This window comes from Lycorma delicatula, chromosome 8 (assembly GCF_047948215.1).
Source record: "Lycorma delicatula isolate Av1 chromosome 8, ASM4794821v1, whole genome shotgun sequence".
Taxonomy (NCBI): Eukaryota; Metazoa; Arthropoda; class Insecta; order Hemiptera; family Fulgoridae; genus Lycorma; species Lycorma delicatula.
Genome location: NC_134462.1, coordinates 11,913,798 through 11,940,879, shown reverse-complemented (window position 1 = coordinate 11,940,879; position 27,082 = coordinate 11,913,798). Strand labels below are relative to the sequence as shown.

At 31.2% G+C, this 27,082-nt stretch overlaps 1 pseudogene; it reads right to left on the bottom strand.

Annotated features, from left to right (window-relative positions):
• Nucleotides 1–27,082, bottom strand: part of LOC142329125 (serine-enriched protein-like) — a 65,759-nt pseudogene that overhangs the window by 25,095 nt on the left and 13,582 nt on the right.

Below are 27,082 nucleotides of genomic sequence, written 5' to 3'. Positions count from 1 at the left end.
AAAATTTGTCATGTAAAATTTGTCAATGTCATTCGGGCAATAAAATTTTGTGTATAAGAAGCTGGTAAAACAAATATTGAGGATAAGCCTCACAGTGGTCAACTGGATTCCATGACTGATGAGAATCATTAAGAGGAGTTAAATGAACTTATTCAAAATTACCATCAACTGCGCTCTGAAAATGATAATGAGGGGATGGCTCAAAAAATAAAAATAGGTCAAAAAATCAAAACAAAGTGCCTTGATTTTGTCAACAACTTGGTATTGTTAGCAAACAACTACAACACAGATATTCAAATTTCAAAACATTGTAAATAAAATTGTCCACAAAATGTCATTCGAAAAGACAGAAATTGTGTGCCAAAAACCAACACAATTAAAGAAATAAACATAAACGGAAACAAAGTCAAAATAGTAACCCAATTTAAATACCTCGGAGAAATAATAACAAACAACCTAAACAAAAAAAACCTCAATCCAAACAAGAACAAACAAACTAGCTTAGGCACAAAAATTAACCTGGTACACCTGCAGTAAAAAATATCTATCCATAAATGCAAAAATAAGACACTACAACACAGTTATAAAACTGGAAACCACAAATGCAGCAGAAACACTCTTCCATCCGAACGAACAATCAAAGACGACAGACTCCAGAAAATCGAAAGAAAAACTGCAAGAACCTGCATCAACAGAAAGACAGGTAGAAATAAAAGAGGATCTGAAAGAAACTGGCCTTACACTAGAAGATACCATACACAAGATAAATTTAAATAAAAAAATCAAGGATAAAAACACTCGCTTCATACTCACAAGAAAGAAACTCATAACATGAACATTTTCAACACCAGAAATGGCACAGAGATTGGAACATATGTAAAAGTATTGGGAGGACTGTGAAAAGCCCAAAAAGTCCCTTCAAAGAGACTTTGATAATAGACTGACTAAAGTGATCATATGCAGTTATATAAGATGGTAAAAAAAAGAAAATTTTTAATTGTCTTTTAAATCAATTGGCGAGACAATTTTTTTAAATAGTTCAGTAATTTATAAAAATAGCAACGGAACCATAACTTTTATCCTCTGTCTGAAGTCATAGCAGGCGTTCCCCCAATACAATTAAGAACAGACCAACTGGTGAGAAAATAAGAAGGTATGAAAAAAGCAGAGGCACATAGAGGAACTACAAAAAGGTGGCAAGAGCTGTGAGATGCTACCGGGACAGGGTTGTGGATCCAAAAGTTAATTCCTAGGATAGATGTTTGGGTTGGAAGAAAATTGGAAAGGTAAATTATTACCTAACCCAGTTCCTTACAGGGCATGGGGAATTCTCCTCTTATCTCCATAGGTTTGGGATGACTGAATCCTGAAAATACTGTAAGATAAATGCTGGAAGATCCTAATCAGTGGGAAGCAATGAACAGACTGGTGACTGCGATACTCAAACAGAAAGAAGAGGAGAGCAGAGCATGGGGAGTGGACTGAGAAGGTCAACAATTGAAGAAGAAAAGAAGACTAGTTCGAGCAAGTGGCAGAGGTGCTGATGTCAGATATTGAAAAATCCTCTTTTGAGGTGAAGAAGGGGAGGGCTGGGCGTAGGGAAGGGCGAAGGGGAGGGCGAAGGGGAGGAGGACAGCTCCCAATGAGGCTGTCATTGGTCTGCGCTTGTGTGAATCAGCAACGGTGATGAGGTACAGAGACTCTAAAACCCTTGAGCCCAATGGCACCTCCCAGAGCTGAGTTGAGAAGAATAGAGGGTCCAGCCCCGGACAGGGAGGTACGGTGAGGTAGGAGTTTTAGTCAGTAGAATGCAGGTACACAAAGGCTTTCATTAACATCTAGCGAATTCAAATGAATCTGAAACTTCCCCATTTATGGGGTTTAAACCTACTGTCTGGTTTGATAGAGCCTTTCACTTCCCTATCTTAACATTTAATTTTTTATTATCTTTCTTTTCATCATATTTCATTACCCTCTTTTCTTTTTTAATTCACCATATAAGCTTCGAAGCTTGTGCATGAGAAATATGAAATGGAAATTTTGTAGCATATAAAATGGGGGAAGGTCCCCTGGGACCCCCAGATGAAAGGCCGAGGCACTACCATTCCACCACGGAGATTGGCTATTTACTTTCAATTCTAATTTCTACCTTAGTAATAAGTCGATGCAATTCGGAATATCTTAATTAAATATTTCAAATCTATGATACTTCATGAAACCTATTATACTTTTGCACCCTTCTTAATACTTTTATTAAAAATAGTGCCATTTACATATTTTTTAAAGTTGCCCACAAAATTCACATTAAACATTTGTTTAGTCACACCTATAAACAATAAATAAAGAGCATTTAAATGTTAAAATGTGCATTTATTCAATTTTTTTTATAAAAATGTTTTCCTTTTTACATAAAAAAAAAATAAAATAAAACTTTTAATTAGACATACAAAAACCTTTGCATGTTTTTGTAATATTGTTAACAGAGAAAATCAGATCTGTATGAATTCTCCAATATCAGAAAACACATAAAAAAAACATCAATGTAAAATCTAAACACATTTTAAGTTTTTTTTTTTGAATTTATAAAAATTATGAATAATTCATTTAGAGTTACATGCAACATAAAACATAAACACATTTAAAAATTATGCACACAAAAACTAAAAAAATAAAAATAAAAAAATAAAATAATTATGATGTACATTTTTTTTCTTATTAAAAATTTTTTCTTTATTTAAAAACAATGAAAGTATTTTATAGAAGTATATATAAGTTCATTTTGTTAATAAATCTAAAAATACACTAATATAAAAATCGCACTACCATATCTATGATTTTGCTTTTGGGCAATCTTTAATTTTTTATATGTACATGTCTGCACAAGCATCACTCGCACCAAGTAGCAGACCGCGCAGCTTTCTCACCAAAACGTCACTGCGGCCCCACCACTCATAGGCTCCAATAAAAGAGCGAATTTTTAATTCGTCGTCGACCACCTCCTGGAGAAAGAAGATGGAGGAAGAAAGAGGTTCCCTAGCCAACTCAACGTGGGACCTCCCAGCAGATGCCAACATCTGCGCCAGAGCAGCAGACCTGGCTAGCCCAACAAGGGAGGATGCTATCTTCCACCCCAGTTTGCTGGGCTTCAATTCCCCTGGCCAGCAGGCCCAGTGTGGGATCGCTTGGGGAGAACCACCTCAGCTGCATCGGCGGAATACAACCGATGCCAATCCTACCCTGCGGGGATCTGGGGGCCACCAGTGCCAAGCTGTACTGGGGACCCAATTGCTGAGGGGAAGCTTGGTCTGATTTCAATGGACGAGCAGCAAATCCCCGACTACAGTCAAGCCAACAACACCGGAGACCAGCTTTTGGACCAAACAGTTCTTCTCAGAGCTACCTAACAAAATGCACAAACGATTAGATTGCACTATAGCAGAGCTATAATTCTAGAAGAAAAAGTATTGTAATCGGTCCAATTTGGGCATATGCAGTTTTCACTGGATCTGGATCTTTTTGACATCTAAGGGACTCAAAAAATTAGGTAGAAATTTTCCAGATGTTAATGTTCATACGTACATATGTGTGTGTTTGGCTTTTGGCCTCTAAATCACCTTATATCTCTAGAACTACTGGAATGATTTTGACCAAACTTGGTAAAATTACTTCTATATATGGAACACTGATGCCATTAAATTTTCAACTTAAAAGGTCAAGGGAGTGAAGCTGTAGAGCAAGATCACCCTCAGTATCTCAAGATTTTGCCTTAATTATAAGTAATATTTTTCTTAAGCACATTTGTTAACAATTAAAAAATAACAATATTTGCAAAATTGCACCTGCACCCCAAAAAATACAGTTGTAAGTTAGTCGTCTGCTATGTTGTGACATCACAGGTGAGTGCGGTAGAATTAAATAAATGAATAATATATAAAGTGTAAAAAAAAAGTAACTCAGTCTGGCTGGGTCTCAAATTCGATCACCTGGTTGACTTAGTACCTGGTGTGTTAAGCCTCAAAGATACACCAGTCTACTGACCGTACAACCAAAATTTGTTCTATATAAGTTGTGAAATTACATTAGTTTAGTTAGTGCCGACCGTTGCTGTTAGTACTGCCACACTCATGCGAATTAAATGCATTATGCACATGCACTTTAGTTAGAATCACTGAATTAAATAAACAAAAAAATATTATATTTAAATAAAATTATAAATATTTTAAATTGTGTGTGTATGTGTATATAAGTCATAAATCAGAAACAACCTACAGTTGTAGGACTTACCTAGAACGTGACTTTAGCTGCGTGACAGGAAATTCCTACAACTGTGTTGTCAGTTTTTTTTTTACATAATTCAATATTTTTTTAGGAGGCTTATACATTTTTATTAAAAAATAAAATGAGCAGTATATATAAGTCCTACATATATTTATAAAAAGACTAACAGTTTATTTATAATGGTATATAAAGGCTGGTGAAATTATTAAAGCTAAGCATTTATTCATAATTTTCTTCTTAAGTATTAGTCTGCTGTGAGTGAAACCCCCAATAGACTTTTTTTTAATTAATTAAAAAGAGATTTTTCAATAGTGAAAATAATAAAAATCAGTACATAATAATTATTTTTTTATTTATAAACAACAAAAAACACAATTAAAATAAACACATGCAGTTGTAAAGTATTGTAATAAAAAATATTTAAAATGATATTTATAAATAATTTAAAAAATATATATACATTGTTTACGCCATTCTGGCATAAAGTTTTCCGTTATTTTCTACGAATTCCAAGCTAGGGTGGGTTCCGTTGTTTTGTTGCAAGGAATGTTTAACGTATTTCTGTGTTTGTCAAATCCACCTGTTTCTTCTATATTTGTTCTTGTGTTCGTGTGTTCGACCCTCCCACCGTCATCCTTAGTGACCGCGTCCATTCTTCTATAGAATTATTTTAACTACCCTTTTCATACACCCGTTATTCTTTCGTCCCCTTACTAATACATACACACATCTCTTGGCTTTTACACACACTCTCTCCTGTCCACTACCTGGATCTGGTTTCCCCCTTTTTCTTTCGCCATCTTTTCGGCAGAGTAGATCCAACATCTCACCACTGCAGTCGCCTATGGCCATACTCTCTGCAAACTTTGTGGTAATATTCTCATTCAAGCAGAATCTCCAAACTCGTCACTACACATCTGAGATTCTACCACCAAACCACCTCACACTTCTGTATTCCTGATACACCCGTGCGGACTACGCCCAGGATTACATATGTATTCATCGGTACTTGCTTTTACGAGTTCATCTCTGGCTAATATTTGTGTGTGATACAGGCAAGTGTAAATTATTCGTTATTATTCATATTAAACGTTTATGTTATCCTTATTCATGTGTAGCCCATTTTATGGGTTATTAAATGCAAACTATCGTTCTCATCAAATCTACTTTTAATTTAAACTACTTCAGAATCATAAAACTTATGTGCGATATATTTCATATATTATTATTGATAACAATTATTACATTTCGTGTTGTTCATCAAAAGTTCGTGTTCAAACGTCAGTTACTCAGAGCAAATTACCTTTACTTGAAAGGTTTATTGCAATCAACTCTCTCATTTAATCTAATTTAACTTGTTAATCGCTGAGATTAATTCTTACCTATTCATGCACTGAATTCATATTCTCTTAAATTAATCTAAAGAGAATTACTCCGGATATGAAGTTAAAAAATTCTTTGTATACTTACATAACGACAGATTAAAAAATAAATAAATAAAAAAATAAATGTTAATTTTTTTGTATAAAACAAAAAAATAAATAACTTAAATACATATATATATATATATATATATATAAATATATTGATGTTGTATAATGTGTAATGACATTATTAGTTAAAACTAACAGTTATGATAACATACAAAATAAAAACATAGATTCCATTGACAACGCTTATATAAATACTCACTCGTTTAATATTATATTAAATAACTATTTCAAAATTTATAATTAAATGAATATAAAATGTACACTAATTAGGCACCCTTAGTAAAATATTCACATAAAATTCATCCATTACAAAACGCAAAAAAAAGTTTTTTATTTTTACAGCACAATAGATATATTGTTCTATGAGGTATGATTAATCAAATTTATTTACACAGAAAACTTATTTTTTATATGATATCTAAACAAATATCATTTCAAATAGCACTGCAGAATTAGGGTGCAAGTAAAACGTTCCAAGACAAATTTTTGTATAGGAAAATATAAGATGTATATAAAATTGAACATTGAATTCATAAAATAGTTTAAGTAAATTTCATTATACAGGGAAGTGTTGTCATCTCTTTATAATTAATTCAGATATATGAAAGGAAAATTAGCAATGGAATAAGGAATCCATTGTAATTTAGTGATGACATATTTGATCTGAAAATGAGAAACGTAGAAAACAAAACTAGAAATATAAAGGAACTGGATTAATAATAATGATATATCTAATTGAAATAAACAACAACAATTTTATCTATATTTCAATCAAGTTTTTTTCTTTTTTTAAATTAAAATTACAGAATTTTTTAATTCTATTACTTAATTATCGTTGGATGGATATACAAAACTAAGAAAATTATTTACAAAAAAATTATTTCGCATTATTTTCATAAAGTTGTTTTCTTTGGTTGTCGAACACTTTTGCCAACTTTAATAAAAATTCCTAATTTCAACTTTAAAATAATGATTTCAAAATAATGAAATTGTTGTTGTTATATCATTTTCCATTCACAATAAATCTCAGCAAGAAAAATGTAAAAAAAAATAATAACTGAAGCAAATTTGGAAGAGTGCAAGGGATATCATAATTTTGCTATACAAAATACTTTTTGTTCATCAAAAGATCAGTGTGTTGATGTGTTGTTACTATGAAAAAACTTATTCGACTTTATTTTCAGTTTTACAAAATATTTCTTTGTAATTGTACTACTTAGATGACAAGGGTACTGATATTCTTTTTTTCCCTTTGTTACTGTTGACTATCTGGAAAAATCTCATGATGGGTAATATTTGGTAAATTAAAAAAAAATCTTCCAGTTTTTCCATGTTCTTATTCAAAGAACACCTCTGAGTCTGTTACGATGACTTTGGTTTCCACTCAAATGATTGAGATTTTTTCTGCAAATGTATAAAATAAAAACAAAACAATCCAATTCCTCTTTACTTCACTTTTCAGAGAGTTTCTATTTCTATCAGTCATAATGATGGCATCTCCTGTTATTGTCATTTGCGTTTCCTTTTTATATACAAACAACAACTGGAATAATTTTTTTCACAAACCATATTTCCATCATTATGGTACCATACAATGATTAAGTTCAATTGAAACTTCAACTTCTGATGCTACCCTTTTGTCATTTGTCATAATAAATGGAAACGAGGTGTGGCTATTAAATAATGAGATTAATGCTGTAAAAAATTTACTTTAAATTTATACATATTTAGTTACTATCGCCTTCTATATACACCACTACTCAATTCCTACAATGCTCCATGTGAATTTTCCATTGTTCAAAACAGTGCTGGAAGTCTTCTTCTGTAAGCTCTTTCATGATGTGTGCCGCTTTTTCTTTCACAGCTTCAACGGTCTGAAATCTTGCTCCTTTTAATGCAGATTTGACCTTGGGGAACAAATAAAAGTCACATGGTGCCAGGTCAAGTGAATAAGGCGGATGGTTTAACACTGGGATGTTATACTTTGCTAGAAACGTCTTGACAGACAATGCAGTGTGAACCGATGCGTTGACCTGACGAAGAACCCATGACATGTTTGTTCTTCCACAACTCAGGTCGTTTTTCTTATTTTTTCATGGAGTTAAGCAAGGATCTTGAATAAAGACAAGAATAGTTAACCAACGATCAGATCGGATCAGATTACCAATTTTTTCAATATTTTTATTCGTTTTTGACGTGAAAGGGCAACCTAGGCGTACCTCATCTTCAACGTCTTTTCGGCCATCTTGGAAACGCTTAAACCACTCAAAATCCGTTCATGTGATAAGCATTCATTTCCATATACTTTTTTTAATAAAAGATAAGTTTTGGTACCAGTTTTTCCAAGTTTCGTATTAAATTTCACGATAATTCTTTGCTCTAATAAAACACTTACAATTTTTTTGGCAAAACAAAAAAACAGATGTTATCCAAACAACAGCCACAGTCAGACTAATATGTCTACAGAAACTGGAATGACAGCAATCGAAAGAGAAGACTACACAACTATCAATTGTATGAATTTGACGCATGCACAGTTCTTCTGTAGCAGTACCAGTCTTGTTATTTAATAGCCATACCTCATATATGCTACCATTATCAGCAATAATAATAACAACTCAATCCTCCTTACCAGTCATAAACTTAATTATTTTTTTTTTATTGCAGTTTCACTATATGCTTTTGCAAGCAACATTAATGTCTGTCAGCAAATTTTAAAACTAAAAGTAAAATTTAACATTTTTATTCAGTTTAATGAAGATAATTTCAAACTGTAAAAATATCACAAGCATTTTCTATTGGAGAGGAACAAAAATGTGATGCTGTATTGCATTATAATGAGTGTCAATAATTTTATGAAATTACAAGGCACAGTTCAAAAGTAAGGGCTGATCGGTAATAAAATGAAAATGGTTGAAAAATTTATTATTTTCAAATACTTTTCTACATAATAACTATTTTGTTCTAAACACATTTGATATAATGAAACAAGCTTCTTCTAACCCACTGCATAAAATTCCAACGCCTGGATTATAGCCACTTATGCACCAAGATTTTTAACTTTTTACGTTCCTCGAAATTTAGGACGCAAGCCAGTCTTTGAGGTGTAAAAGGGAGGAGTAGTGAACAAAAAGATGATAGTCCCTGGGCGTGAGATCAAGACTATAAGATGGATAATTAAAAATCTACCATCCAAATTTTTCAATTGTTTCTGTTGTGCATCACACGTTATGAAAAAAACTCCTGATCCCAGCACTCCGTAAGCTTTAAATGCACAACACAGTTTAGAAAGTGTTTCACAACAGACTTCTGATATGATGGATGTGGCTGGTTCCATGAAAACAATCAAAGAATCAAAAGCACACTCTTTTGGTCCCAGAATAGAGTTGCCAAGATTTTCCTTTGAGATTGGTCTTGATTGAATTTTTTCGGTTTAGGTGAAATGAAATGACAACACTACATGGATTGTTATTTCATTTCATTATTGATGTAAAAAATCTAAATTTCATCACCAGTAATAATATGGGAAAAAATGTGTCTCCTCGTGTCTAAAGCAGCCGAGATAAACATGAGCAGATGTCATTCTGTGATCTTTATAATATTTTCAAAATTCTAGGCACCCATCGTGCATACAGTTTACAATAGCCTAGAGTGTCTGTCATTATTTTAAACAATGTTGTCTTTAAAACTTCTGGAAATCTAAAGAAATATTGCTAATTGTAAAACAACAATTTTCTCTCACTTTTGCATACACACGTTCAACGAGATCATCATCTCTGTTTGTCATAAACATTTGAATGGCCTTCCGTACACTTATGATTCCATTGTTTCATTTTTCTATCACTTAATGCGGTAGGCCTGTGTTTCACACAATTGACTGTAAATCTCAGCAGCATTATGTCCTTTTGCGTTTAAAAATCTAATCATTGATCGAACTTCATAACTGGCAGTTTTTGTTATTACCACACTCATTTTAACACACTGTCTTGCAAAGATAAACAACAATGAACTGATGGCAATGTGACGGTTACATTACATGCCTAATAGAACTACTTAAAGCTACTCTACATATGCAAACCAATCAGTGTTGCAAATCGTTATTTATAACTCATCGGCCCTTACTTTTGAATCATACCTCATATAATACGTTTCAAATAGATGTTTCTGAGAATGTTTTGGAACTAACTTATAAATACACACTGGTACACACAAGAAAATGATGTTATAAAAAAAATATTAATTTAGGTTAAACATGACACTTTTTTTTTTGTCTTCAGTCATTTGACTGGTTTGATGCAGCTCTCCAAGATTCCCTATCTAGTGCTAGTTGTTTCATTTCAGTATACCCTCTACATCCTACATCCCCAACAATTTGTTTTACATACTCCAAACGTGGCCTGCCTACACAATTTTTCCCTTCTACCTGTCCTTCCAATATTAAAGCGACTATTCCAGGATGCCTTAATATGTGGCCTATAAGTCTGTCAAACATGACACAAAGGATATAAATCATTTTTTCAAATAATTTTACTATTTCATTTTAATCCATCAATATTTTTAGACCACTTAATATAATAAAAATTTAGCAAGTGTACATATATTTATACATAAAACACACACAACAGAAATGAAATCTTATTCCTTACAGTTGAAATTAAATCAAATTTATCATTATTAAAAACTAACTTCAAATAAAAACAATAAACAAAAATAAACAGACACTTTTTATTATAAGATCAACTATTAGGGAAAACAGAACAAATATTTAACAACAACTTTATCAAAATTCTTGTATAATATGCGATTCATGTTTGTAACAATAACACAAATAAATAAAGCATCAAATTTTCATAATTTCAAGCCTGAGAACCAGTTTCAAAAAATAAGACGACATTTTGATTTCTCTTCCATATATTTTTTTAAAACAGTAGCACACCCACACAAATATTTTGCAAGAATACTAATGCCAAATAAATTACTTTTACGCACTGGAAAAATTATGTAATTTTTAGTTTTGAATTCAACAACGTAAGAAATACAGTTTACTCTCTTATCTAGAACCTAAGTTACAGTTATTTTTTCAAAAATAACAGGAGAAAACAATTTCTGACATTTTGTAAGCATTGATGTTCTATTTTATTTATTTTTTGTACTTTTTTTTTATTAATCTAAGTATATACAAGCTCTGTTCAAAAAATAACAAATGAATAAGTGACGTACGGTTAGCAGCATTGTGTTTTACATAACCTCCTCTGTAACCACATGTTCTTGAATTTTTGTTTAGTTTTCATATTATTGTTATGAGTGCAATGTGTTTAAGTGTTAGCAGCGATTTTTGTAATGTGTGTTTTTCAGGAGCAACAATACAACATAAAATTTTGCGCAAAACTAGGGAAAACTTTCACAGAAACTTTTAAAGTTTTGAAACAAGCTTACAAAGATGATACTCCGGGTCATACGCAATGTTGCAAATGGTTTTCATGATTTAAAAGTGGTTGTCAGTCAATTGAAGATGACCCTCGACCAAAAAGGCCTTCGACTTCAACTAATGGCACACGCTCAGAAAATTAACAATCTGGTGCGTGCAAATCACCAATTGACTGTTAGAGAATTTGCAGAAAGGGTTAGAATCTCGATTGGATCATGGTGTGACATTAAAAATTGAACATGTATCAAGCTGCAGCAAAGTTTGTTCCTCATTTGATGACCGAACAGCAGAAAGAACATCGAGTGGACAATTGCCAGCAACTCCTTGAACAAGCTGATGATGAAACATTCATGCAAAGGATCGTAACAGGAGACAAAAGCTGGGTTTATGGTTACGACATTGAAACAAAAGTCCAGTCATCAAAAAATCACACATTACAAAAATTGCTACTAACCAAACATGTTGTACTCAAACAACACAAAAACTAAACGAGATATCAACAATCCAAGAACATGTGGTTACAGAGGAACGCAATGCTGCCAACCATATGTCACTAAATATCTCCACTTGTGTGTAATTAAAAAAGTTCAGTTATTTTTTGAACAAACCTCGTAGTTTTTATAAAAAATGATTATCAAGAATGTAACAAACTTTTCAGCCGGATATCTTCTTCTGATGAAAATACAGAAGAAAGTTCATAAAAACATAGGTGCAGGAACACTTTGTTAGCAAGTGACACCTGGCAAAAGTTTTGCCTGATTTCTGTGCACTTCTCTACAAATTTTGTTTAAAACTTTTAAATCTTTACCTATTTAACAAAGTTATTTTATACCAACCAAACAAAAAAATAGTGCTTTTCACCTCAACCTTTTGTCTTTTGCCCCAGATTTATCAAAAACTACTAAAAATACAGTTCTGGGACTTATTCTTTTTCTCAACTTTTCATGTCAGATTTCACACAAAACGACTAAATTTACCCCTTAATTTGAATCCCAAGAATTATAATCTGCCTTAATTTTACTGAAGGTGCAAAAATCAGGGCGTAATCTCACCAGCCGACACTCATTAACCAAGAATTTTCAAACCTGTTTATATGAACTTTTTTTCTTTATTTTCACCAGTAGAAGTTCCAAAATTTTGTTACATTTTTCATGAATCACCTTACATTCATTTATTTTTATTCTTGATATACCCGTTGATGATTACTGTTTAACAATTAGATGTAAAACTAATCTTGATTTTTATTTTTACTATTTATTTATTGTTCCACTGAGGCTTACACTCAGTAATATTTACCCTACATATTTTTTTTTAATGATAAATGGATTTTTTGTGTCATGTGAAAAAAATGCGAACTTTACTGGGAATCAAAACCGTCATAACCTGGTTGTTAGGCAAAGATGATACCAATCTGCCAGGGATTGTGAATAGATTTTGAATATTTCTCTTTAGTAGTTAATTTCACACACTATTTACTATAACTCATTATTTAAAACAGAAAATAATAACAAATATGTTTAATCTTAAGACACTGAACATTTTTTAAACAAGCAACTGTGCATAAGCAAAGTATTAGAAAAAAGAAACTACATGGTTTCAGCCATCTTTTTAAGCTGTAGCTGGTTCTTAGGCTCAAATTAGTGCAAACTAGTTGACTTAGATTATTGCATTATATAAAAAAATAATAGTGTTTGTTATTTTATTCCCTTAAATTTTATTTTTCCTGCAAAATGTATACTATTAATTATAACAATTAAAATGCATAAAGCACCGTTTATAAATATAACTCCTATAATGGACCAACAATTAAACAAAAAACAATCAAAGCATTAAAAATCTACAAAAAAAAATCATAAATTAATTTTTTATAAACAGTAAATTTCACCACTACAATTAATATTAAAATTAATAACTACAAGTACATTAGACATGTAAATAAATAAACAGACCTGCTGAGCAGCATTTTGAAGGTTCAAAAGAGGTTCACTGCTTCTTTTAAGAAATAATCTTAATCTATTCTCTTTGGGTGAAGGCTCTTTTTTACGTTGTGGACTTGGTGCAACATCTTATGAAACACTCTGTAAAATAACATATTTTTAATTAAAATATGAATAACTAAAATGCAACCCTAAGCAGAATTTAAACGCTATTATTTTTATATGATAAGCACAACCATTGTGTTTTTTAAATTATTTTTAAAATCAGTTAATATGACTTAAATTAAAACAAATATAATATCAATTGGTCATTCTCGAAGCAATATGAAATATGTTTCCGTAACTAGGTAAAATTATTTGAAGTGACCCAAAAAAACATAAGCTGATTGCTTGACAAATTAAAAAAAAAAATTAAAACTTACCCACTTGTTTCCTATATATTTCAGGACCTTGAAATTATTATTTTTATTTAAGTAGTTTACCTGTAACGGCCATTTTTGTTATGGTGTGCACACCTACTTTTGTGGTAGTAAGGGTTTATAGAAAAAAAAATCATAAATAAAAAACCATTGGTCCTGGACCACTGGTCTTATTAAAGAAAATTTTTATCAGTATTATTCTCACAAGCAATGAACACAGTAGGGGTCCAGGTGGCGAAGCCCCATGGCAAGACATAGCAAGTGAAACAAGCTCTGACCAGCTAATAATAAATAACAGATCTGTTTATGTACTATAATTTTGTTTTTAATTATTTAACTTTTTTCTTCATTTGGTACATTTATAAGATTATATAAAGTATTCCTGGCAAATGGGATAGCTCTCAAATTTAATGATTTAACTGGCCATTAAACATTATCTGGAAATTTTGAGCAGATTGGTCATCAAAAGCAGCAGTAGTCTGTGCTCCAATTTTGTTTGTTAGCGATATTTTTAATAGCTTTGTTGTTAGAACTTTGTTCTGAAGTAAGTGTTTCAATGTTTTCAATCTTACTGTCACTGTCCAAATCATAATTATTATCACTTCTGTAGCCAAAATTCTATTCATTATTATTATCACAATCTTCATCACCTATTTTGTTTTCTAAAATTTTCCTTACATTTTAGTCAGACATTACTCTCCTCACATTTAGTCATCTTTTCAATCAAAAAATTTCAAGGATTTCATTTTCTCTTGGGGGCACAACATGTTATCAGCACCCAGACACAAAATTACTATAGTAAATGATTAAAAATTAAAACACCTATGCGGTATCTTAAGTGCGAAATAAAAATAATATTAAAAATCTAACATGAAACAATAAAATTGTTGTTTAAAACAACTATTAACGTAAGTCAAAAGCCAAAAACAAAATATTTGAATCCAGATGCACAGCCTTAAGAAATCGTAATGTACATGTACATTGTTGTACAATATACATAACAATGTACATAATGTACATTGTTGCCTAAGATATTTCAGATGTTAGCCCCCAGTTTAAACTTCTGATGTAATGCCGCTTAACAGGCACAGTCTACAAGGTGTGATATACCTTGAAATAAAGAACAAACTGAAGTTGAAAAAAGTACAATATTAGGAATGTTATTAGTACATAAGGTTTCATGTATATGGTTTTAATGAGGCATGTTGGTTGGTACATGATGTACAATAGCACCACTGTATGTGTTAATAGTGTTCAAGCTTTAACACTTCACTAAATGGATCAGTTTTAATGATTTTTATTTTCTAGAAATAATTCCTATGTTGGTTCCATTGTAAGTTTTCCCCTTACAATTAAGTCAAAAATATTTTTTAAAATGAAATATTACATTGTCTAAATAAACAATTTGAAGACAATTATTTTTTTAAATTCTTTGTTTTTTATTTATTTGTCATTCAATTATTTCATTCATTTTTTTAAGTATGATTAAGAATTAAAATAATAAGAATAATTATTTTTGTACATAAAATTTATGTATTTATGTTAGTTGATGTTTTTTATGTATATAATTTGTAGTCAATGAAATAAATTATTAGATGAAATGATTCTCTCTAGTCATTAAAATCTTAGCACAGCTCCCTTGTGCATGTCGTCAGAATCCACAGAGTCCCCAAGGGAAGATAAATACATTAGATAAGGGAAAAAATAACAGTTAGAAAAGGATGATAATCTACAACACAATTTTGAAATAAGACAAACGAATGTTCCCAAAGGAGTAGAACTAAATTAGTTGACTTGCTATTCAAGAACAAATAATGTCTTGTTATTCACAAGGGACATGTTTTAAGTATTAAACAAAAACAGTAATAACATGAAAAGCAAGACTTTAGTAATGTGGAAGTTAAGGAATTATGTTACTTAATAATATAGTAGCATGAATTTATAATGGTTTTTTTCAAACATGATAGTTAAACATACAGAATATATCACGAAGTTCTCCCGGGACTTTCATAGCCTATTCTACTCATGAAAATAACAAAAAAAGTTCACATAAACATACATCCTAAAATGTTTCCTCTGCAAACTATGGCTAATGAAAGATTTCACTCAGATTTCAGTTACTCCGGTGAAATGAGGTCGTACTGAAATTTTAGGAAGATAATTAAGGAGCAGAATTACTGATTTCTTATGGATTTTGAACTGAAAAATCAAATAAAATAGGTCCCAGAACCGTACCTGCAACAGTTATTGAGAAATATAGGGTGAAACCAATAAATTGGGGGAAAGCCCCTGTTTTTTATATTTGACATATAATAAGTTTGCCCAATGGGTAATAACACATAAAACAAACAAAACAAAACTTGTAGAGACTTTAATTCAGAATAAAATGGGGTAAAATAAGTTGAATAAAACAAAGAAAAATTGAAAATATTCAAAATTTATTTAGAAACAGTACACTAGACCAAAGCGTATTATACACACCAGTTTATATTAATTGTTCAAAAATGACGCTGCCATTTTTACATTTCTTGGCACGATTCTGTACTGCAGAAGTGTTTTTTTTTTAAATTCTTCAGGGATGTCCTTAAGTTTCTCAGCGCATCCATAATGCGGACAATTAATCATGAGAATGTATTTTTGTTTTGTATATAATATTTTTCATCCATGTCCAGATGGAAAAATCTAAAGGTGTTAGATTAGGCAATCTTGGTGGCCAGGTATGTGGACCTTCGTGATTGATCCACCAATTCATTGGTTTTCACCCCTATTTCTCAAAAACTATTGCAGATATGGTTCTGGGACTTATTTTATTCGATTTTTCAGGTCAAAACCCATAAAAAATCAATAAGTCTTCAATTAATGTCCTAAAATTTTCAGTATTATCTAATTTCACCTGGGTAGCTAAAATCTGAGTGAAATCTTTCATTAGCCATAACTCACAAACTAAGCGTTTTAGAACGTAAGTTTAGGTGAACGTTTTCCATTATTTTCATGAGAAGAATAGATTATTAAAAGTCCCAGGAGAACTTTGTATTACACCCTTATATGTAATAATGAGTTATTCTCCCAGTAAATATAGCTAGAATAGCAACATTAAAGCAGAAAGTATGATGATCATGCAAAGAACGGGTATCAGGTTTTAACAAATTTTTATGTTTTAGGGTCCAATTATTTCATCTAGACCAAAAAATGTATGTAAGTATTATGTGTATCACATTGCTTTTGGTCTTGTATCTCAGGATTGAACAAACTGATTTTCATCAAGTTTGGTTCAAATATTTCTATATATGGGACATTCAACCATATTAATTTTTTTTTTCAAAATTCTTTAAGGTAGTGGGTGGACATTGAAAAAAAAAAACAGATTTCGATTTTCTTCAGACGCATTTTTGAAAACTTTAGTAAGCCAAATTTGTTGTTACCTACAATTCATATTCATATATAAATAATCCAAAATTTTTTTTTAAGGATCAACCCCCACCTCTTAAAATTGAAAAATATGTTTTTTTTCTTTTTCTCTATCTCCCTTTGATTTAAATATTTATTTCAAACATATTTTGAAACTTTAAACTTCATAAATAGAGCTATCATGAAAAGTGTACATTTTTTTAAACCATAGATCTTGGACTTAAACTGCAGAAAAAGTTCTTATTTTAGCATTTAATGAATGGGATGTTGTTAGAGTTGAAGAAAACTTTACTTAAACAATTTTTTTAAACTTAACCTATTATATGAATATTTTTGAAAACATTTTCTTAAAATTTATTCCTAACCTCTAAAAAATATACATGCTGTTTTTTTGTTTTTTTTTCGCTCAAACTCTTTTAATTTTTAATATTAACAAAATTTTTTAAATATTTTTCTTCATCACTTAAAGATTATTAAAATTAAAGTAGCTTCAGCACCTATATTATATCCCAGATCCAAAATGAGAAGCAATTTTTTTCATTACTTTAATAAAAGTTATACTTTTTAATAAGTTATACTTGATCAACATAGCTGGGATAGTCATGCAATACTTTGTCAGCTTTTTTTATTTATAAACACTTCCTGACCTACATGTAAAACATCCAACAGATTACTAGTCATGAAAATTATCTTACTTATTTTGATACACTAACTACAAGGGTCAGTCAAATGTAAACCATACTTTTATTTTTAACATTTATTAATATAGAATAAAAATACAAAACATATTTATTGCTTTTCTATGTAATCTGTGTAGTTCTACACATTTTACCAATGTCTGGTGAGTTTGTGGGAAAAACAATATGAGGAAACATCACAAACCAAATGCAAATGAACTCTCCTACTTCATTATCAATCTAAAATCAATATCCTCCTAGTACCTCCTTCAATGGCCTGAACAAAAAAAAAACACAGGGGGATAAATCTGGACAGTATAAGGATATTTAAGGTTTTCCAGTAAATTTCATCCACTTTATCCCGAGTGTTGAGATCGGCTGTGTGAGGCTTGGCATCATCGTAAAGGAGAATCAAAATGGCACTTTTAGTTCATGTAGACAGTTTTTATTTTGTCCAAAAGCTGGCAGTATGTCAGACATTGTACTTTGAATGTGACATTTGAGGAGAAAATTGAAGAGCAATATTCTTTTCCATTCCCAAAAGATGGAGACACAAACTTTTTCAGCTGATTGACACACTTCACCTTTACAGACAGGTTCTCCATCCTATTCCACTACATACTTCAGAATGTAATGATGGATCCATCACAAACAATTATTTGATGTGAAACATTGGCTCTCTCTTGTCAAAATCGATTCAAGAGCCTTTGACAAATTTTCTTAGGGCCTGTTTCTGATTTTGGGTTAAAAGTCTTGGAACATACTTTGTAGAACCCAAGGAGCTTTGTGATAATGGAATGACCATTCCTGACAGATCCGCCGAAATAATTTTATACTATAAAATGTCAATCATCTTCAATCTGATCATGGATTGAACAGTCACAATTCCTTGAACACCAACTGTGACTCATTTTCTACAGCTTCAAACCTTATTTTACCCAGTTTCTTAATTTAGTCATAGTTTTGCCTACGTGACAATGTCACATCCCCAAACTGTGCATGCAGTCGAGTCAAAATTTCATACAGTTTTGACACCCTCATCTATAAGAAATTTCACAATAATACATTGTGCATCTGACAATGGAACCTCTTGATCTAACATAACACTTCTGACCAGAGATAACTGAATACTAAAATATCGGCGATTTGAGCCCCTTACCACATCAATACCTCTGTCACTGTAATCCATCACTAAGCCATTGCATATTGGTATGCAGACCGTGAAAACAAAAGTACAGTTTATGTTTGATTAACCTCATATCAATGAACAATCTGCAAATTTACCATTAATAAAAACTAACATAAACGTTCTCATTATTTTTATTTATGAAAAACCAGTAACAGCGTACTATCTCTGACAATAATGTATAATCATTTAACATACTTTTGAAGTCACTAATGAAGAATAAAATTATTTAGGTCTAAACTAAATGTAAAAAAAGACTTATAATCCTATTTATGTTTTGTCATACGAAGAAAATAATTTGTTAACTTGCACATGTTTGCTTAAATTTTTACACAAAATAACTCATTCTTTTAACATATCAAATCTGTACCTTTTAAATTTCAAATCTGTACCTTTAATCAATTATCAGCTATTATTATTCACTTTGTACAACCATTTTATCTTTTAAATTAGATACAATGTAGAAACAGCAAACAAGATTTTTTGTCTGCATCATTATTTAAAATTGATGAATTTTATAAGTTTCTTTTTTTCTGGATGATTAATTCACAATAAAAGCTTGAAGCCTGTGCAAGGGAATAAGAAATGGAAATTTTATAACATGTGAAAAATGCCATACCTGACAGGATTTGAACCCAGGGCTTCAGTATAAGCAGCCAAGACGCTACCACAGAGATCAGTCATCACTAAGCTGAATTTTTTCTTTTTTTTAATTTTTACACACAAAGAAATAAGTCTTTTAACTGAACTTCTAAATGAGTAATAAATTATAGGAGTAGGTAAATTCTCTCTCTCTTTCGACCCTGCCTATGGATACAAAGCCAAAATGCTTTTATTAAGTTTCATATATTATACTACCACATACCAGTAAATATTAGTTTTGAATTATTATTTTACTTTTGTTTCTTTTAGCAATTTGTTCAGGAATACAAAGAGACTAAGAAATTTGCAATATGACAGAACGTATCAATCACAGGCAGTTACAATTTAGGGTGTGTTTAGACAAGTCCCAACCCGCACTATACCTGGTCTAGTTATTTCCTCACTGTCATTTGGTTTTTAGCTGTATTAGTGAAAACTAGTAATGATCTCACCATGGTCAAAAACTGAATAGAGTACTTTTGCAGTACAAATTTGCACGTGGATTAAATATTAATCAGTGTTCAGAGGAAATGACCCTTATGCTAGGAGAGGATTATCCTCATCATACAGCAATATTTAAGAGGTACCGAAAGTTTGAAAGAAAAAATTTTGGCATAGAGAATTCTCCAAGGTTGACCATCTTTGTCTGTGATGAAGAGAAACATTGCTGAAGTACAAAATATACTTGAGACAGACAGACATACCTGTCTACAACCAAACGAGGTGTCCTTGGGCATTAACGGACCCACAGTTCATGCTATTCAGCGAGATCACCTTCATGTTAGGAACCTTTGTACCCTTTGGGTGCGCATAACTTGACCAATGATTAGATGGCATGTCACGTTTTCATAGTGCCATAAAATGCTGAAAAAGTTTGAAAACAGGAAATCCCTACGTGAACAGTATTGTGATATGTGATGAAACTTGGGTGTACATTATGATACCTTGAATATGTGGGGACCCCCCTGCCATTGGCTGTTTGAGAATCCAAATCAGTGAAGAAATTTTAGAACGAGTTGTGTCAAAAATTCAGAAGTCAGTTACAGGGGAGTGGTATACTTAGGAATGCCTGCCTAAAGTTGTCAAACCAATCTAAAAACAGTGCCTAAATTTATGGTTTCTCACAACAATAACACTCCAGCACACTGCTCTAATGTTTGTTCTGAGTATTTCACCAGCACTGAAATAAGACTGTTAAAAGTACACTTCCTAAACTCCTGACCTCACTCTACATTCTACAATTACATTCTACATTTTTTTAGATATTACTTAATTTCCTCTTTTATCAGTTCAATTAAAAGTAATTTATATATAAAAATCTATAAAAAATAATTTTAAGTTAGTAATAACATTTATAAAATACGATACTGGCCAATTTAAAATAACAACAAAAGCACAGAGCTCTGACTAACGTTTATATGTCATATAGTTCTGAAAAAAAAATGGTTTTATAAATTGAATAACAGCTCATAATCAGTTAAAGATATAGATCTAAAATTTAAGGAGTGATAAAAGTTATAAGTGATAAGTTAAAAAAATGGACTAGCTTACATAAAACTTTGAGTAAGATGGTGCAATAGTTCTTTAATACCATATGATCAAAGTCTAGCTATCAACAAAAGACACGAAAGATAATCGTTTTCCAAACTCACAGTAAAAATATATCTTGAAAAATTAAAAGTCTAAAACCATCAAATGTAGAATAAATTTTGATGTGATTTGTTTTGAAACTGGATGGATAGTTTGGTTTCTATAAGGATTCAAACTCAAATGCATATAATTTCAATGATGACAACAAAAATTATAGCTTCAATATTTAATGCAATAGCAAACATTCCAAATTCATCTGTTATTCTTGAACAAATGATGTACATAAACTCACTACTGTATATTTCCATCCAAACATTAATAAATACAAACTAGAAATTACCTGCTTCTGGCTGCTAATACAGCTTTTACAGCACAAACCGGTTCTCTTGTATCACCAACAAGAAATGTAACGTCACACAATTCTGGCATGCTAGCCAAAAATTTCATATCTTCAGCTAAACCAGTTTTATTTTCAAACGTACTAAGATCTGTCATCAGAGTAGCTTCAGCCATTACACTGCTTGGTACCACCTGCACTTCAGGCATCCTAACTGCAAACAAAAATTAAATTATTATTACAATAAAATTAAAACCTGATAATTTTTTAAGATGTTGACACTAACTTATGTAGTTTTTAATTAGATTAGTTCTTTCAAATCTTCAAAGATTCATCGCCAGGGTAATTTAAAAGCCTTCAAAACATATGAGGGACAATCCAAAAATTAACATCTGATTGGTGATTGAAAGTTAACTGGTTGCCATAACAATTCAAAGCAGCCACAATAGTCACCAGCTATTTATAATCTCATTGCATTCCCATCGACTGTGCTGTAAAACAATGGTCAATAAATCAGGTAAAAATCAAGTTTTGGCATTGATGTTGAAATTCATGATTTAACTGTGTAACTATTCCATATTGCATGTAAAAGTGGCTAGAACAAGGTGAATCATCCATTGAAAAATTCACCGCTAACAGTATATATGATAAAAAGAAATTACAATGGGCTAAGAAATACATAAACTAGACTTTTGAAGATTCTTCAACGGTTGATTTTCTCCAAGAAATTCATTTCACTGAGGAAGGAAAATGTCTGCAGTTTGTTTGAATGGATGATGGAGAATTTGTTTCTTCTAAACACATTTGTTTTATTTGTGAAACACCTGATAAAACAATTTTTTTGGGGCCATTTTTTTGTTGAAGGAGTTCATTGTGTTTCAATCAAAGGGAAGATGAATTTAGAAAAAATATATAATGATTTTCTAAAACAGAGCTCTGCCCTTGGAAAAGAAAATCAGGGTATTCCACCAAGATCTTATTCTCTGTAATTTTTCAAAAACAGCAAATAATCTCAAGAATTACAATAATATCCGTTTTCTTAGGCAGGCTAGGAAAACTGCTGAATTCAACCCTGTTGATAATTTATAGATCATATGGTGAAGTAGTAGCATCTCAGCCTTTCATCCCGATGGTTGATCTAGTGATGAATGCATCTTCCCAAATCAGCTGATTTGGAATTCGAGAATTCCAGGGTTCAAGTCCTAGTAAAGGCAGTTATTTTTATATGGATTTGAATACTAGATCGTGGATACCGGTGTTCTTTGGTGGTTGGGTTTCAATTAACCACACATCTCAAGAATGGTCGAACCGAGACTGTACAAGATTACATTTCATTTACATTAATACATATCATCCTCTGAAGTAATACCTGATTGGTAATTTCCAGAGGCTAAACAGGAAAAAGAAAGAAAAGAAAGCCTTTCATCCAGAGGTCCTAGATTCAAATTCCAGTCAAGCATGAAATTTTTCTCATACTACAAAATTCCATTTCCAAATTCCATGTGCAAGATTCAAAGCACCTGTGTAATTCCACAAACCAAAAAATAAATCCATGTGCAAGTGAGAAACCAGTTTTGGGATAAAAAATTGAAACAAAGTATAAAATTAATTTAGCCTACTCCAAAAAAAAGTAGTGAAAGAGGTAATAAAATAGAAAAGCAGAAATATTTTATACTAGGAAAAATGTATGTTAGGTTAACCTCAGTTATCCTTTCGCTAGTTTATAGAACATCATTACCCCATGAATTATATTACATTTATTGCTGCACATATAAACGACTGTATTAACAAAATTTATAACTCATGTTCATTCCTGAGCGTTTAAGGTAGTCCCCCATCAATAGGTTAGTGCAATTAAGGTGATTATGTTAGATTTTAGCAAGCATGTTCATACTTTCTGATTAGATCATTGTACTACATACGAATACTGATATTTATTATTAAAATTACACCACACATCTTAGTTATTTGAAGTGTTGTGTTGTCATTATCACCGTTGTAGTAATTACAATTCAGTAATATTTATTTTTCAATGCACCTTTCTGTATTGTTTCTTGATTAAATATTAAATGTTTGATATAGTTAATCAGCAAAATTCCCTTTAATTTAAAATGTACATACTGAAATTAGAGGTCTAGCTTTAAAATGGTTTGCGTATTATCTGGAAGGCAGAAATAAGTGCATAATTATGGGCGACTGAGTGAACAATAACCTTCAGGTGAATTGTTTAATCCCCAGGGGTCGGTTAGTTAGGACCAATTCTATTTACAATTTTTATTAACGACCTATTTCACATAAATTTTATGGCAAGAGGAAGCTACTATGGTAGAAGTTGCTCTAGTACATTCATCTAAGAATATCAATAGGTAGCAGGCTGATCTGGACTGCTTTAAAAATCAAATTATCTAATTTTTTCCTTATTATCTGCCTCTAGGTTGTTAGCTCCATTTATATACCCTAGTGTTGATTGTGCTCATATTAAACTACAATGCCACTTTTCAAACATATCTTGGATGAATTATATTAAATACTTACGGTTGAAGGTAGATTGTATATTATCAAGGAATTTGCATATACCTGTACAGTTTTGAAGAGATTTTTTACATGCATTAAATATATTATAAGTTTTTTCAGTAGATATTTGTCAAATCTACTTTAGTCTAGTTCATTAAAAATTAGACTATGGATTATATGGATGCATTGCTGGGCATCAACTTATTGGCTACCTTCATCTGATAATTTTGGAAAATGCTATAGTAAATGAATTTAGCAAACTATTGTAATGTAATGTGTGGTGCAAGTAGGGAAAGCCTTTCCCTTTTTTTTCAGTAAATATCTGTATTTTCATTAGATCTCTTTGTTTATAAGGTCTTCTAATCTTTTAAAAATGAAGTGGTAACATCAGGGTGATGATAGGTAAGGATGAAAGCTATTACTAAAGAGATTTTTTACACAAAATGTTATTGTTCCAGGCCTTATTGTACATTGTTTCAAAAACCTTTCTTTTTTTAGACCTAAGTTCTTTAACTGTCAGCTGGGTGTGCAAGAAGTACTTACAATATTAATTTAAATTTAATTTTTAGAGTGGAATTTCTACTTTACAATTGAAAATGATTTAATCTACATGAAAGAGTAGTCAACTTTAAATTTAAATGTTATGTTAATATATATGGTTGGTGTCAATATTGTGTTGTGTATGTGTGTAAGAGAGAGATAATTGAAGAAAAGTGGGGGGGTTGGCAAGAAGTTAAATTTTTTTTTCTAATAAATTATAATTGTTGATTTGGTACTCCCACCTATGGCCAAGCTTTTGTTTTGCAGGTAAAATATTTTCATATGCAACTACAGTTATATAAAAAACAATGGGCTAGTCGTCACCTGAACTAGTACTTCGTTCCACATTAATTGTTTCTATTTAACTTCTTCCTGGGTGGTCTGCCGGTTTTTAAACTGTATATTTGGATTTTCAAGGCCATTCTTTTATAAACAAAAAAAACTTAACGATCAACTTAACTATTTATAGGCATTCACACCCATTGATTACTTGAAACTGCAATAATTCTAGCAATGAAGCCAAAAAATGAACATAAAGTACCCTTATGAGTGCTAAAAATTAGGAAATTGTTAATTCTGAGATAATGCAAAAATTTAAATGCAAGATAATATTTCCAGGGACAAAAATCACTAACCGTGATCTCAAAGCTGTAATTTAGGTTTTACCTGAAAATTTACTTGAATTAGTGGAAAATATGAAAATCAAAATAAATTACCAAACTTTGTATACCACCTCCCCTTAACCAACTATAAATTACTTTGAGGCACAAGGTAAATTTGAAAGGATACATTGGTTATAAAACTGCTTGACTTCTTATGAAGCAGTATACTAATTTCATGTTGTAAATCTATTCCAAGGATAAACTTGCCTAATTATTTTCAGTATCTAAAATATTAAAAATCACAACTGCCAAAAAAAACAAAAAAACATTGCTCTTTAATATAAGGGTAATTAGTGTGTGGATGATAATTTTGTATATATAGTCTATGACATTCCTAGTAATATAAGGATAACAACTCAGGGTCTAGTACATCTAAATCACTTAATGACTTAAGCTGTTGAGCTGCTACGGTGGAACATACATATATCTGAAGTACATTACACCCCTTTTTGGGCAGTTGTGTAAAAATTGAGATTCAGCAATATTCTTTCTCAAAATGGACTTTATTAAAAAAAATAAAAATACCATCTAGTAGAAGGAGATTCAAATCCCTTCTTGCCTGCAAATCTGTAGCCTACCACCTTCAACAAAAATCATAGTATTGCACTGTTAAAACTTTGTTTTCCCAAAATACAATCTACCTTCAAAAAAAAAAAAAAATTAAATTATGTAAGGGAAGTTCACATATTGAGGTCTAGTAAGGAGGTCAACAGGATTTCCAAGTTCTGTAGCAGTAGAAACAAACCTGCAAATTGTTTTTTAATATTTTACTTCCAACGCCGCTTTCTAATTTGATACTTACACTTAATCGTAGACCTGAACGCAGGGCAAGCAGGTTTCAATCAATAAAACTTCACAAGTAATTATTTTTTTCAACAAACATTTGTAGTATACATTGCAAAACTGCTTGACTTCTTACTAAGCAGTATACATATTTTATTTTATAATGTAAATCTATGCGTGCATAAACTTACTCTCAGTTATTTGCAGAGTTTCAAATATTAAAAAAACCATTGTTCTTTCATACAGGATAATTGAAAGAGCATGCAGGTGACATTTTGTACAAAAAATTATACGAATTTTTTTCAAGTTTTTTGAAACATAAACATATAAATGTATAGCCTATGACACTCAGAAACGTAAGGATAACAATGTGGGCACATATATAAATCAGTTCAACTGTTGAGCTTCAACAGTGATAAAAATCAGAGAATTGCACTGTTAACTGTTTTTTCAAAATACTATCTGCCTTCAAAAAACTACACAATATGTAAGGAAAGTTCATATATTGACTAATGAATCTTGTGCTCTAAAGAGAACAAAGGAGTCAGTCAACAGGAACTCTGAGGTCTGTAGCGATAGAAACAAACCTGCAAATCTACTTAATATTTTACATTAATCATGTTTCCAATTTGATATTTATGCTTAACAATAAACCTGAAGAATAAGCGTTCTAGCCATTTTCAATAGAACTACAAATATCAAAGTAATGATCTTTTTTGATGAACAATTGTAATATAAATTCTAAAAATGCTGGACTACTTAGTAAGCAGTATACTATGATTTATTTTATAATGTTGTAAATCTACTCCAAGGATAAATTTTCATCAAAGAATTAACTGTTACAATAGGCAGAAAATAACTGGAATCAAAAGATACGAGTGTGCAAGAGGAGTTTAGTTCTATGAGATCAAATTATCATTAGAGCTGAATTTTAAGAAATTCTTTTACATCATGTATGCCACTTTGATAATGGTTTTATTGATGATCACTTGCATGCCCGTTCAATTTATAATTAGTACAAGTAACTTTGAACCACCAGCATGGGGGTATAAATAATGTCATATTAGAATATTTTTGGAAATTTATGTAAACTTTTATAATTATGTTAATATAACAATAGAAACAAACCTGCAATTCCACTTACAATAAATATTGTACTCATACGTCCAGTTTTCCTTTGTAATTAGA